The 14,280-nt window shown below is 37.9% G+C and overlaps 1 pseudogene; it reads left to right on the top strand.

Moving 5' to 3' along the window:
- The first annotated feature begins 3,781 nt into the window (after positions 1-3,781).
- Positions 3,782-5,035, top strand: LOC100774902 (annotated as a pseudogene).
- Positions 5,036-14,280: the final 9,245 nt, after the last annotated feature.

The raw sequence follows: 14,280 nt of genomic DNA, 5'->3' as shown, positions 1-14,280 counted from the left end.
GTGTAGAGGATAACCTAAATTCCCTTCCCCTATAATGAGACTGATGACTACTTTTTATGCCATCCTAGAGCCCTCATCCAGTGACTGATGGAAGCAGAGGCAAATATCCACAGATATACACTGAACTGAACTCTGGAACCTAGTTGCAGAGAGGGAGGAATGGTACCAGGCTGGTGAAACCCACAGAATCAGCTGGCCTGAACAAGGGGGAGCACATGGACCACAGACTGCTGTCTGGGAGGCCAGCACAGGTCTGAATCAGACCCCTGAACATGGATGTCAATGAGGAGGCCTCCACACTCTACTGGTCCCCTGGTAGTGGATTAGTATTTTTCCCTGGGAAGGGACTTTGAGAGTCCATCCCACATGAAGGAATGCACTCTTGGCCTGGACACATGGGGAAGGGCATAGGCTCGGCCCAGGATGATGTGGTGGACTTGAGGAGCCCCGTCGATGGCCCTACCCTGCTTGGGTAGTTGAGGGTGGATGGGTTTGGAGGCAGGTACTGGCTTGGTGGGAGGTTGGGGGAGAGGAGGAAGAAGGGATTGACACGTGAAGCAAGCTTGTTCCTAATTTGAACTAAAAAAAAAAATAAAAAAAATAGTGTCATATCAAAAAAAGGACACATAGTGGGGCTGGAGTGATGGTGCAATGGTTAAGAGCACTGGCTATTCTTCCAGAGGATCCAGGATGGATTTTAAGCACTCACATGACAGCTAGAAACTGCCCGTTAACTCCAGTTCTAGGGTATCTGACACCTTCACACAGACATACATGCAGGCAAAACACAAATGCACATGAGATAAAATAAAATTATTTTTTTCTCCATTTTTTTATTTAAATTAGAAACAAGATTGTTTTACATGTCAATCCCAGGTCCCTCTCCCTCCCCCTTCCCCTGACCCCACTAACCCCCTACCTATACCATACCATTTCTGCTCCCCAAGGATGGTGAGGCCTTTCATAGGGGGTCTTCAGAGTGTTTCATATCCTTTAGGATAGGGCCTAGCCCCCCTCCCATGTGTCTAGGCACAGGGAGTATCCCTCTATGTGGAATGGAGCAGGAAGTTTGTGTAGGGGGAAGAATAGAGGAGAGCAAAATAAGAGATACCATCAGAGAGGGGGGCATTATAGTTTTATAGAGAAATCAGGCAATGGGGAAATGTCCAGAGATCAACAAGGATGACATCAACTGACAATCCAAGCAACAGCAGAGAGGCTACTTTAAATGCCCTCCCCTGATAATGAGATTGATGATTAACTTATATGCCATCCTAGAGTCTTTGTCCAGCAGCTGATTGACGTAGAAGTAGATACCCACAGCTAAACACTGAACTGAACTGGAAACTAGTTTCAGAGAAAGAGGAGTGCTGAGCAAAGGGGTCAAGACAGAAACAGCTAACCTGAACAAGGGGGAGCTCTTGATCTCCAGACTGATATCTGGGAAACTAGCATTGAACTGATCCAGACCCCATGAATGTGGGTGTCAGTGAGGAGGCCTCCGAAATCTATGGGGCATCTTGTAGTAGATAAAATTAATTTTTAAAAGGATGTGTAAAACCAAAATAAATGGGGTTCAACCACTGTGAAACTTCCAAATCTGATGAAAATTATAAACGTACAAATTAAAGAAGCCTAGGAAATCCAAACACAAAAAAATAATATCAGCTAGGTGGTGGTGGCACACAACTTTAATGCCAGCACTCTGGAGACAGAGGTAGGTGGATCTCTGTAAATTCAAGGCCAGGCTGGTCTATAGAGAAAGTTCCAAGAAATCCAGTCTACACAGTGAAACCCTACCTCAAAACAAACAAACAAAAACAACAGCAAAAGAAAACAATACCAAACTGCATCTTATAAAATTCATCAAAACCAGTGATCAAGGAAAAACCCTAAAGATAAAAACCAGGTTGTGAACAGTAGATATCATATCAGAAGCTGTGCAAGGGAGAAGACACATAACACAAAATTTCTTTAATGTCAAAGAAAATATCCTTTAAAGAGATATATAAAACTTTAGGAACTTACTAGAAGCAATCTTGCACTACAAGCAATGTTGAAGTTTGACTGTTCAGTAGAATTAAAATGACACCACATGGAAATACGGATATACATAAGGGACTGAGGAGAACCAAATGCTATAATATCCTTGTAAATACATCTTTCATATTACTTAAATCTCATAAAAGACAACTGATGCTTTAAATAAGCATAGCAGTGAATTATGAGGTTTATAAATATGTAAAAGTAAAATTTATGGCAGCTTTAACATGAAGAATGGGGGAAAAGTATGGAATTATACTGTTGCTAGGTTTCTACATTATGTATGAGATGACACAAATTAACTTGAACATAGTATTTAATCACATAAATAGTTTAAATAATCTTGAAACAGCTTTTAGAATAGCAAAATAAAAGTTACAGTTAGTAGGTCAACAAAGGAGAGAAATGTGATCATAAACTTACACAATTTAAAGAAAAGTAGAAAATAGGAAAGGAAAAACAAAGAAAGACCAGGTGAGACAAATGGCAGCATGATACATTAATAGCTGACCACATCGGTAATCACTTTTAAAAGTAAGTGACTCTGGGTACAGAAGCATATGCCTACAATGTAAGTGCTGGGAGGGCTGAAGTAGAAGGAGTATTAATTCAAGAGAAGCCTAGGATGCATAGGTACACATGTCTTAAAATAATTTTAATAGCACACCAAAAAGTAAATGGTCTAATCCTACTGGTATAGCTCAGTCACAGAGTTGTTGCCTTGTAAGGGCTAAGACACCTGCTCTTCCCTAAGGTCCTCCTCCTCCCTCCTCTTCTCCCCTTCTCTATATCCTAACTAGCCAAGGGAGCAGGATGATTGAGATGTGGGAACAATAGAGGAGAGCAAGAAAAGAAATACCTTAATGTAGGGAGCCATTATAGGTTTAAAGAGAAATCTGGTACTAGGGAAATGTCCAGGGATCTACAAGAATGACACCAACTAACAATCGAAGCAATAGTGGAGAGGCTACCTTAAATGCCCTTCCCTGATAATGAGATTGATGACTACCTTATATGCCATCCTAGAGCCTTCATCCAGTAGCTGATGGAAGCAGAAGCAGAACGTGGGTGTCAGCAGACGTGGGCAGTCTATGGGGCTTCTGATAGTGGAACAGTATTTATCCTTAGTGTATGAATGGACTTTGGGAGCCCATTCTCCGTAGAGGGAAACTCTCTCAGCCTAGGCCCTGCTCCAAATGATATGACAGCCTTTGATGACCTCCCCATGGAAGGCCTCACCCTCCCTGGGGAGCAGAAGTGATATGGGAAGGGGGTATTACTGGGGCATGGGTGGATGGGAGGATGGGAGAGAGAGGGAACTGGGATTGATATGTAAAATAAGATTTTTCTAATTTAAATAAAAACGGAACAATTAAAACAAGATACCTCTCCAGGCCTCTGTACTCTAGGGGGCCCCTGGTAGTGAATTAGTATTTTTCTCTGGTTTAAGAAGGGACTTTGAGAGCCCACCCCACGGGAAGGGATGCACTCTGGGCCTGGACACTGGGGGGAGGGCCTAGGCCCGGCCCAGGATGATGTGGTGGACTTTGGGGGAGCCCCTGTTGAGCGCCCTACCCTGCCTGGGGAGTGGAGGGTTGATGCTGTGGGGGGCAGGTGAGGGGTTGGGGGAGGGGAGGGAGAGGGAGAAGGGATTGACATGTGATGCAAGCTTGTCCCTAATTTGAACTAATAAAAACATTTTAAAAATGATACCTCTCTCTTTTTTCTGACTGGAACCATGGAGGCTGTGCTGGAGAAGAAAAAGAAGGTTCCTGCTGTGCCAGAAACCCTTAAGAAAAAGTGAAGGATGGCGACGAAAGCTGGAAACTTCTATGTGCCTGTAGAACCCAAGCTGGCATTTGTTATCCGAATCCGAGGTATCAATGGTGTAAACCCGAAGTCTGCAAGGTGTTACAGCTGCTCTGTCTTTGTCAGATCTTCAATGGCAGCTTTGTTAAGCTCAACAAGGCTTCAATTAACATGCTGAGGATTGTGGAACCATACATTGCATGGGGATACCCCAACCTGAAGTCATTAAACGAGCTCATCTACAAGCAGGTCTATGGCAAAATCAGTAAGAAGAGAATTGCCTTGACAGACAATTCCTTGATTGCTTGATCTCTTGGTAATTACGGCATCATCTGCATGGAGGATCTAATTCATGAGATCTATACAGTTGGAAAACGCTTTAAGAAAGCAAATAACTTCTTGTGGCCCTTTAAATGATCTCCACGAAGTGGAATGAAGAAAAAGACAACTCATTTTGTGCAAGGTGACAATACTGGCAACAGGGAAGACCAGATAAACAGGCTTATTAGATGTATGAACTAAGTTGTTGCCCATGGTATTTTTGTAATCTGGTCGGTTAATAAATAGTTACAGCTTGGCAAACTGAAAAAAAAAAATACCCGCTCCAGCCCCTATCTACAGTTCTAAAGGTGAAATGCTTCTCAGAAGACAAGGAAGGACTAAAAGATTTCTATAGTAAATTCACACACAATCTGAGGGTCATGCTCTTTATTTCCTGTGCTCTTTATTATTCTGTTTCCACTCTAATAATCCTGTCCTACTTCTAACTTCTCCATGTTCTTTCTTCTAGCTTCTTCCTCTATTCTAAAAACTCTTCTCCTTCAGGAGCCTTGAAGAGATTAAGAAATTTCTCTCATTAGTCAAAAGCACATTCCTAGAGGAAGCAATAAGAAGCTGAGCCATTTACCATGACAACAGAAGGGTCCAAGGCCATAAGAACAAAACCATGACCAGACAGGGGAGGGCACAGTGCCCGATGAAAACCTTAAGACACAGATCTATTGTTAGTAGACTGGCAAGTGAAGAATTAGCATGCATGTCCTAATAACCTTGGTAGACATCTGTGACTCTGATCTTGTGCAAGCTGTAAAGTTTTCTTTTTACAAAAAGCCTTCAGAGAAATCTGGCACTAGGGAAATGTCCAGGAATCTACAAGGATGACACCAACTAACTAAGCAATAGTGGAGAGGCTACCTTAAATGAGCTTCCCCGATAATGAGATTGATGACTACCTTATGCCATCATAGAGCCTTCATCCAGTAGCTGATAGAAGCAGAAGCAGACACCCACAGCTAAACACTGAGCTGAAATCTGGAATCCAGTTGCAGAGAGGGAGGAGTGATGAGCAAAGGGGTCAAGACCAGGCTGGAGAAACCCACAGAAATAGCTGACCTGAATAAGAGGTACATGGTGTCTTTAGATATAGTTACCTTCCAGCTCTGGGACATAATCAAGGGCAAGAGCAATGGTCTGTATGTTTTGGGAGTCTCTTGGAAAGGAAGATTTCCATGAGATTGTGACTTGTAGTATCAGAAGCTGCATCAATAAATTCTCATCAATATGAGTACAAAATAGTGAGATGCCAAACTGGATGGGAAAATAATCCATGATGCTTCAACCCTATACAGAGAACCATAGGCAGCTGAGGAAAACTGGGAATGGTAGACATGGCCTTCACTAGAGAAAATCATACCAATTGGTTGTCTAGTGCCAAATGGTCAGCACTGAAAACATGCATTTAGGTAACATGTACACATCAAAAAGGATATATGGATATATATATATATATATATATATATATATATATATATATGTTTAAAAAAGAGTCCATGAATTTGAAGGAGAGTGAGGAGGTATATATGGGAGGGTTTAGAGGAAAAGGAAGGGAGAAATGTTATAATTAAATTATAATCTCAAATTTTTATTATACAGAAGTGAGAGAGAGAGAGAATGAAGGAAATAGAGGTAACAGAGTATTTCCTAAATGCTTGAATACTAAAGAACATAATTCTAAGCAATCTTTGAGTAGAAATTTAAAAAAACCTCATAATGGAAATGAGGAAATATTTTCAGCCAACTGAAATCACACATTAGAATTTGTAGTATGTAGCTGGAAGTCAATTAGAAATATCTTTTAAAAAAACTGGAAAAGACAAGCCAAAGAAAAGATGGAGGCAAATGTGCACACAGATAGCACAGGAAACAGGACAGCAGTAAAACCAAAATTGGAGTCCTTGAGAAGATGAAATTGATAAACCTCTATCCCCGAGTGATAAGGAAATAATACAAGAACAAAAATTACTAATATCAAGAAGAGACACAGAACTCCATATTCTACTGTTATTCAGAGTGAATTAATTATCATAAATAACTTTGTGCCAACATATTGGACAAAACCTTGACAAAGAAATTATCAAAGCTCCTTCAAGAAGGACAACTATATACCTACTAAACAAATTGAGCTTGCAGCAAAACTTCCTGCAAATATATCTTTAAATCCAGATGACTTCATTAGCAAATCCTACTAAAGAATTAAAGAAAGAATATCTATCAAATCTAGTACAAATTTTCTTTAAGAAAACAGAATGAAGAAATATTTCCCAATTCATTTTATGAGAATAGCATTACCCTGATACCAAAATCAGAAAAAGGATAAAACAATAACAACAACAAAAACATCAACTACTGTTTTTCATGAATATTGATGGAAAAATGTCTAAACAAAATGCTTGCGAATCAAATCCAACAATATACTAAAAGTATAAATATCATTGCCAAGTGGGATTTATTCCAGGGCTGAAGAGTTGGTTGAGCATTTAAAAATAAATGCAATTCACCATATTAACAAACTAGAAGAAAAATGCTATGATTTCAGGAGATGAAGAAGAGCATTTGACAAAAATGAACACCCATCATATATTTAAAAAACACACAGCAAACCTCCCATAAAGAGCACCTAACAAACATAAAGCAGATGCCATATGCAATTATGAAAGATTCAATTGTTTTCTATTAGGTCAGGTAAAAAGCAAGAATATCTGCTCTTCTGTTCAACACTCTACCAGTGTGGAATTTTGGAAAGTGTAATTAAGCAAGGAAATAAAACAGGATTTATGCACAGAATTGTTTTTGCATTAAATGTGATTATATCTACAAAAAAGGTAGCAGAATTAACAGAACAATGTTGCCCCATTTAGAGTCAATGTACAGGAATCAAGTGTATCAATCAGGCTGTTATCTTTGCTTCTTTTTTCTACTCCTTTATCTTTGTCTCATGGCACTGGCTAGAATATTCACTACTATGTTTTAGAGTAGTCATTCTTGGGGGCATCTTTGGTTTCTAATTTTATTTTTATGTTGTATTTGTGGGTGTTGTGATTTCGTGCATGTCTGTACATCATTTTGCATGCAGTTCCCACAGAAGTCAGAAGAGAACATCTGATCCTGGGAACTGGGGTTACAGACAGTTACTAGTTGCCAGTTAAGTGCTGAGAACCAAATCCAGGTAGATTCTCTGGAAGAGAAACAACCCGCTCTTAACTGCTGAGTCATCTGTCCAGACCTAGTCTCTAATCTTAAATGGAAGAATTTCCAATTTTCTACTGTAATAATGATTGCTGTAGTTACTGGTATGACATCCTTTATCAGGTATCAGAAGATAGCCATTAGTCCTAGCTAGCTGAAATTCTATTTGATTAAATGAATGAGTGTTATATTATGTTGGATGTATTTTATATATGATTAATGTTTTTATTTTCTTCTTTAATTTCTTAAAAACAAAATTGCATTAAATAATTATTCAAAGTAATCTTGTATTCCTCAAAGAAACCCAAGTTGGTAAATATTCATTATGGCTTTTTTTGTACCTTGCTGAATTTAGTTTACTAATGTTTTGTCTATAAATTTTTACATCTACCACCAAGAGTGACACATAAAATATTCCTTGGTGATATGGTCTGGTCATGTTTGGTTATCAAAATAACTTGAGGAGTATTACTCTTTTCCTTTTCTATGGGGGAAATTAGGATAATAAGAGACTGAAATTTTCTTTGGTGTGTACAACCATGATAGTATTCTGAACATGGCATTCCTCTAGAGGAACAATTTTGCGTTCTGATTCACTGCCTTGTTAGAGAATGTTTAGAGGACTTTTTGAAATCGTTACTTTTGAAGTCAGGTTTACAAATTATGTTCTTAAACAATGTCTCCAGTCTGAGATCCAAGTTTTCCTGTATATTGAACTCTATATGTGACCTCACTTTATGTCTTAAATCTGTGTAGCATCTGTAATAACTTGATTGTAAAATTTGAAAGTGCACATTTGTATTTCCTGTTTTCCTCCCACTCCAAATGATTAACCTTGCTAGAAGTATGAGTTAGTAATGTCAAAGAAACTTCTTTTGGGATGGAGGGAGGGATGGGGGGTCAGAGGGGCACATGGGAGGATGGGAGGGAGAGGGAACTGGGATTGATATGTAAAATAAAATTGTTTCTAAATTAAATAAATAGTTTCCACCAATAAAAATAAATAAAAATTAATGTAATATTTTAAAGGGTCTGGGAGGTGCCTCAATGTATAAAGGTACTTGCTATCAAGCCTGGGTCTGGTTTGATCCTAAAGATCCACAAGGAGGAAAGAAAGAACCAGATCCTATAAGTTGTCTCTCCCCACCCTCCCTCCACCCCAGACTGCACTTAGTACTTGGCAAGAATGCCCTCTGACAGGAACACAAAATAACTTAAAAAAAGAAAAGAAAAGAAAAGAAAAGTAACTTCTTTTGGCTTTGCTAATGATCCACATTTTTTCTATATTTCAAACACCCTTTTATATATTTATTATTTCAGTATTTCTGTTCTCTTGGGGATCGATTGTTCTAACAATCTTTCTTTCATTTGCTAAATTAAATACTTTGTTAATGGATTCTGGAATTTCCTCTAAATTTCACTAAAGTTCAACCCTTGAGTTTTGACTAATAATAATAATAATAATAATAATAATAATAATAATAATAATAATAATAATAGTGCTGTCTTTTAATTGTGAACATACAGAATTTTCTTTATGATATTTACCTAGCAGTCTTCTAAATGTTGTTTCAAGTTTCCATGTATGTGGATTTCTTACAGTCATATTTTAGTGTGATTTATGACTTAGTTGTAGTTTGTTTTCCTTTTAAAAATTGGTAATCTTATTTTTACATTTTATTTCTTTCTGTTTGGGTGTATCCGAGAAAAACTGATGGGAGTCAGTTCTCTCCTTACACCATGTGAATTCTAGAATGGAACTCAGGTCATCAGACTTGGCACCAAGTGCCTTTACCCACTGAATCATCTCTCCAGTCCCATTATAATTTTTGATTATTTGTCTTGTTTTTGAGATTACTGTATAATTATACAATTTCTCCCTTCCCTTTCCTCCCTCCGAATCCTCCCACATACACCTCCTTTCTCTCTTTCAAATTCATGACCTTTTTATTATTTTTACATGCACATTTGTTTCCACATATATATTCCTAAATATAACCTGCATAGCCTATATAATGTTACTTCCATGAATTTTTCTATTTCTCCCACTATTGGAATTCTTTATTTGCCTGTAGTTCTTTATGTATAGTTGATCTTTCCCTTGTTCACCTTATTTATTTATTCATTATTTATTTGGTATACAGTGCTTTATTAAATATTTTAAACAATCTTTTATTTTACATACCAATCCCAGTTCCTCCTCCCTCCCGTCTTCCCACTCTCCCCACCTTTTGCCCACACCACCCCCCATCTATTCCTCAGAGATGGTGAGGCATCCCATGGGTAGTCAGCAAAGTCCATTCCCCTGTATCTAGGCTAAGCAAGGTATCCCCCCATAGGGAGTGGGCTCCAAAAAGCCAGTTCAAACACTGGGATAAATCCTGGTTCTGTTGCCATTTGACCCCATAAGTTGCCCAAACCATACAGCTGTCACCCACATTCAGAGGGCCTAGTCTGGTCCTATGCAGGTTCCCCAGCTGTCAGTCCAGAGTCAGTAAGCTCCCACTAGCTCGGGTCATCTCTTTCTGTGGCTTTTCTCATCATGGTCTTGACCCCTTTGCTCATGTTATCACTCCTCCCTCTCTTTGACTGGACTCGGGGAGCTTAGCCCAGTGCTTAGCTGTGGATCTTTGCATCTGCTTCCATCAGTTACTGGATGATGGCTCTATGATGACAATTAAAGTAGACAGCAATCTGATTACAGAAAAAGCCAATTCAGGCACCCTCTTCACTATTGCTTAGAATACAAATCAATTTATTTTTATGTGTACGTGTGTTTTGCCTGCATATATTTTCAGTGAACAATGTGTGCAATGCTCATGGTGGCCAGAAGAGGGGGCGGTAGATCCTTTAGGACTGGAGTTCCATATAGTTGTGAATCACCAAGTTAGTGCTGGGAATGGAACCCTTATTCTCTGGAAGCCAGTTCCTTAAACAAAAAGCCATCTTTCAAGCACCAATGTACTGTGGTTTTACAATGAGATAAAATAAAGGTAGGGATTTACACGTTTTCGTTCTAAATAGTTTACAACTGGGTATCGTTTTATTTATTCTGACCCTGCTAAACATGTCAATTGAAGAATTTTGTGCATTTATTTTTGTAGAAATCACAGTTATATTTGAATTTGTGATTTTTCTGTGCCTTTTAAAAAATTCTGTCCCCTTTTAGGCCTCACGTCCCTGTGTTTTTTGAGGGTTTTTTTCTTTGCTTATACTTTTTATTCCATTTTACTCCACCTATTTGGAATATTATAGTGTATATCGATGACTTTGTTGATCACTTGTGTTGTGTTATCATGTATACTATAAAAAGTCTGAAATAGTTTTATATTTCCTTAATAATTTAACTTTCAAAGAGAAGACTCACAGCACCAATACTTATCATGTATGACTTCCAAAAACATTCTTTTTGCAATCCGCTCATTATTCCAAATTTCACAAAGAGAAATAGATTTGGAAATTATAATTGCTTCATTTTGTTTACCAAGAAGTTGGATTCTGGAAAAAAAAGCAAAAGTCTTACTTAGAAAAGCCACTCATTTAATCATGAAGGGAAAACAATAATGGCATTTGTATATTTCCCCAATCATCAAATTTAGGACATTGTCTAGGGAACATTTTCAACATTAACAAAAATGTTAGATGTGAAGTATTTGTATTTACATAATGTAATTATACAGATTATGGTGTACAATGTGCATTATATTACATGCAATATAATAAAAATATGTGATCTTGCAAACTCACTTATCTCAAATTTTTTGACTTCTTTTTCTTGGGAACATTAAAAATTCTTCTAGCAATTTTGGAATCAACAATGTAGTACTGTTAACAATAATCATGACACAGGATACTAGAACTTTTCCTTCCTATCTAAAGACATTTTTTATATAGTGACAAATATTCTATATACTTCCTATTTCTGTATTCTACTCATCTTTTGACAAATATTTTCTCTTCTCTACTTCTGCAAAATCAAATTGCTTAATTTCTACATGTGAGTGGTATCTGTCATTCTGTCTCTTGGATTATTTCATCTAACAGGGTACCCTCCAGTTCCCCCCACATTTATGTATATGACAGGAATTAATTTTTTATGTTTGAGTAATACTCTATTGTGTATGCATACTACATTTAATTTATCCATTCATACATTGGCGGGCACTAGGTTGATTCCCTATCTTGGCTATTGTGAATAGTGCTGCAATAAACATGGGAGTGCAGATGCCTCTTTGGCACAATGACTTCATTTCCTTTGGATGTAAACCCAGTAGCGGGAATGCTGGATCATATGGTAGTTCTATCTTTAGGTTTTTGAGAAGCATCCATACTGTTTTCCATGCTTGCTGTATAATTTACACTCCCAACCTCAGCGTATTAGAGCTTTTCTATCTCTGCCTTCTTGCTAGCATTTGTTGTTTTTGTCTTGGCTATTGCAGCCCTCTAACCAAGGTCCACACCTATAGTTTTTTAAAGTTGACACATTAAAACCCATTCATAGAAACTGCATGAATTAATGTACACAAGCATTATTTGAAATCAACTAGTAATCAAATACTGAGTTCCTTCCAGTTCTTTCTTTCTAAGAGAGGGGGAGGAAGAGAGAGAATATTTTATTGCAGTGCTGTAGCTGGAATTCCAGGGCACTGGACATGCAGACAGTTGTTCTACCATTAAGCTGAATCCTTAGCTCTTTTTGTAGTCCATGTTGGGCTAGAAGTCACTGTGTGGGCTAGTTTTGAAGTGTAGTGATCCTCCTGTCTCCACCTCACAAATATGTGTAATTACAAACATGCCCTTGTAGTTCTTAGAAGACAGGGACTACATGTTTATTACCATATATATTTGAAAATTTTCAAACATATCCAGAAGTAGGAAGACAAGTTAATAAATCTAAGTGAACTTCTAGATATTACATAACTATTGCCTTAATACAAATCATGAAGTTAAGCCAGGCAGTGGTGTCACACACATCTTGGCACTCAGAAGGCAGAGGCAGGAGAATCCCTGAGGTTGAGGCCAGCCTCTCTACAGAGAAAGTTTCAGGTTGGCTAGGGTCACACAGAGAAATCCTCTCTTAAATAACCAAAAAGAAAGAAAGGAAGAAAGAAAGAAAGAAAGGAAACCAAAAAAATCATACAGTTAAGACAAATGAAAGCAATTTTAAGTCCATTTGGGTTTTTTATTCTATTTTTAAAATAATTTCTATTTTTTGATTACAGTATAATTGCATCATTTTCCCCTTCCCTTTCTCCCTCCAAGCTCACTCATATAATCCTTTTTCTCTCTTTCAAATTCATGGGCTCTTTTTTCATTTATTGTTGCTGTACACACACACACACACACACACACACACACACACTGAGAGAGAGAGAGAGAGAGAGAGAGAGAGAACTACTTAATTTCTAAATATGCAAATACAACCTTTTCAGTCTGTATAATGCTACTTATATGTATTATATTCTATTTTAAACAATCAGATTATTTTAAATTATCTGTGTTTTAAGGTAAAATGACACCTTCATTAATAGAACCTAAACAATAGAAACTTGTGGTGGCACTGAGATTTTGTTTTCTAATTTATGTTGAGTAGGGGTTCATCATAATCTGATCTTTGTACGGATTTGTTTTTCAGTGCAAGATTCAAGGAGTGACCCTTCCATTTTTACTGTCATACTCTTAGTATCATGTCCAGTTTTAGGTTCCTGGCATCACATAGATGGTTCTTCATATTGATCAGTGTTGAAATGTCCTTTAGAAGAAACTGCTAGGGAAAACTTCCTGTATGCCTTCCTATCTTGCTTCTAATCTCATTCTTTTGGTTATGCTTGTGCACTTGAGAAAGAGTCCATTATCAGTTTCTAAGCAGTTGATGATAGAGTAGCACCTTGTAAGGAAAAGCGCTCTTCACTTGCTATTCAAGTCATGGCTCTTGTTCTTGGGAGAACTGTGCTCTTGGGAAACAGTCTGAACCTTTATGAGCCCTCGTTTGATCATGAACTAAGTAAAGGGGTCAGGCTGAACATAATAATCCACACTCTTACTAGTCTGCATTTGTGTTAAGCGGTGAATTAGAATCCAAAGGTTTCCTTTTATTCATACAGAGTATCACACTGACTAGAATATGAAGGTCAAGGTATATCTACTCTCTTCTCACACAAGGTCAGAACTTTTATTGTGACTCATTTCGTTGAATTTACTTTGTCTCTTATTGCTGGTCTTTTTGAGGAAAAGAATCATATACAGGTAAGTAGCTGTGAATGAACTATTCATGCCTCCCTTACCTGGTTCGGATAGATGTTGATGTCCCAAAGTTTTCAGTAGGTTACTAAGGGTAAACCCAGAAAGACTGGAAGGATGGCAAAGACAGATACCACTTTCTTCCCAATTATTTTACAGTTTGGCTCTTAGCATTGTTATGACTTAATCTCTCTGTCCTTGGCAAGGCTCAAATAAGAATAGTCTGTTTGGTACCAGACTTAAACAGGGAGTCCCTGGAGGAGCATCATATTCACGTATTTCTGACTGATTCTGAAAGGAGTTCTTTATTTGCTTTTTGATAAATGAGAATTTGTTTAGAAGCACCAAGGTACTTCTTTGAATAAACTATTACATTTTTTAAAGTCTTTGTCATGTAGGTCCTCCCAAATAGTCATAGTGGCCCTGCGTAGAAAGAATATACATACCAATCCACTCCCAAATCCTCCGGGTTTTGTTTTTGTTATCCTCTTCTGGTCCTGATCTCAGTTCCATGTTGGTCTTCAAAACTGCAAAGATGCCATCATCTGTAGTTGTTTTCCATGTGTATCTCATGTCGTCAACACTTGATGCTATCCTAAAGAAAAGCAAAGGATTCTTCCCTCAGTACTGATAATAAAAGACGTCTGCTGGGGCTAGACATGG

This window comes from Cricetulus griseus, chromosome X (genome assembly GCF_003668045.3).
Source record: "Cricetulus griseus strain 17A/GY chromosome X, alternate assembly CriGri-PICRH-1.0, whole genome shotgun sequence".
NCBI lineage: Eukaryota > Metazoa > Chordata > Mammalia > Rodentia > Cricetidae > Cricetulus > Cricetulus griseus.
Note: the sequence above shows the minus strand (reverse complement) of the source record. Positions and strands in the feature narration are given on the sequence as shown.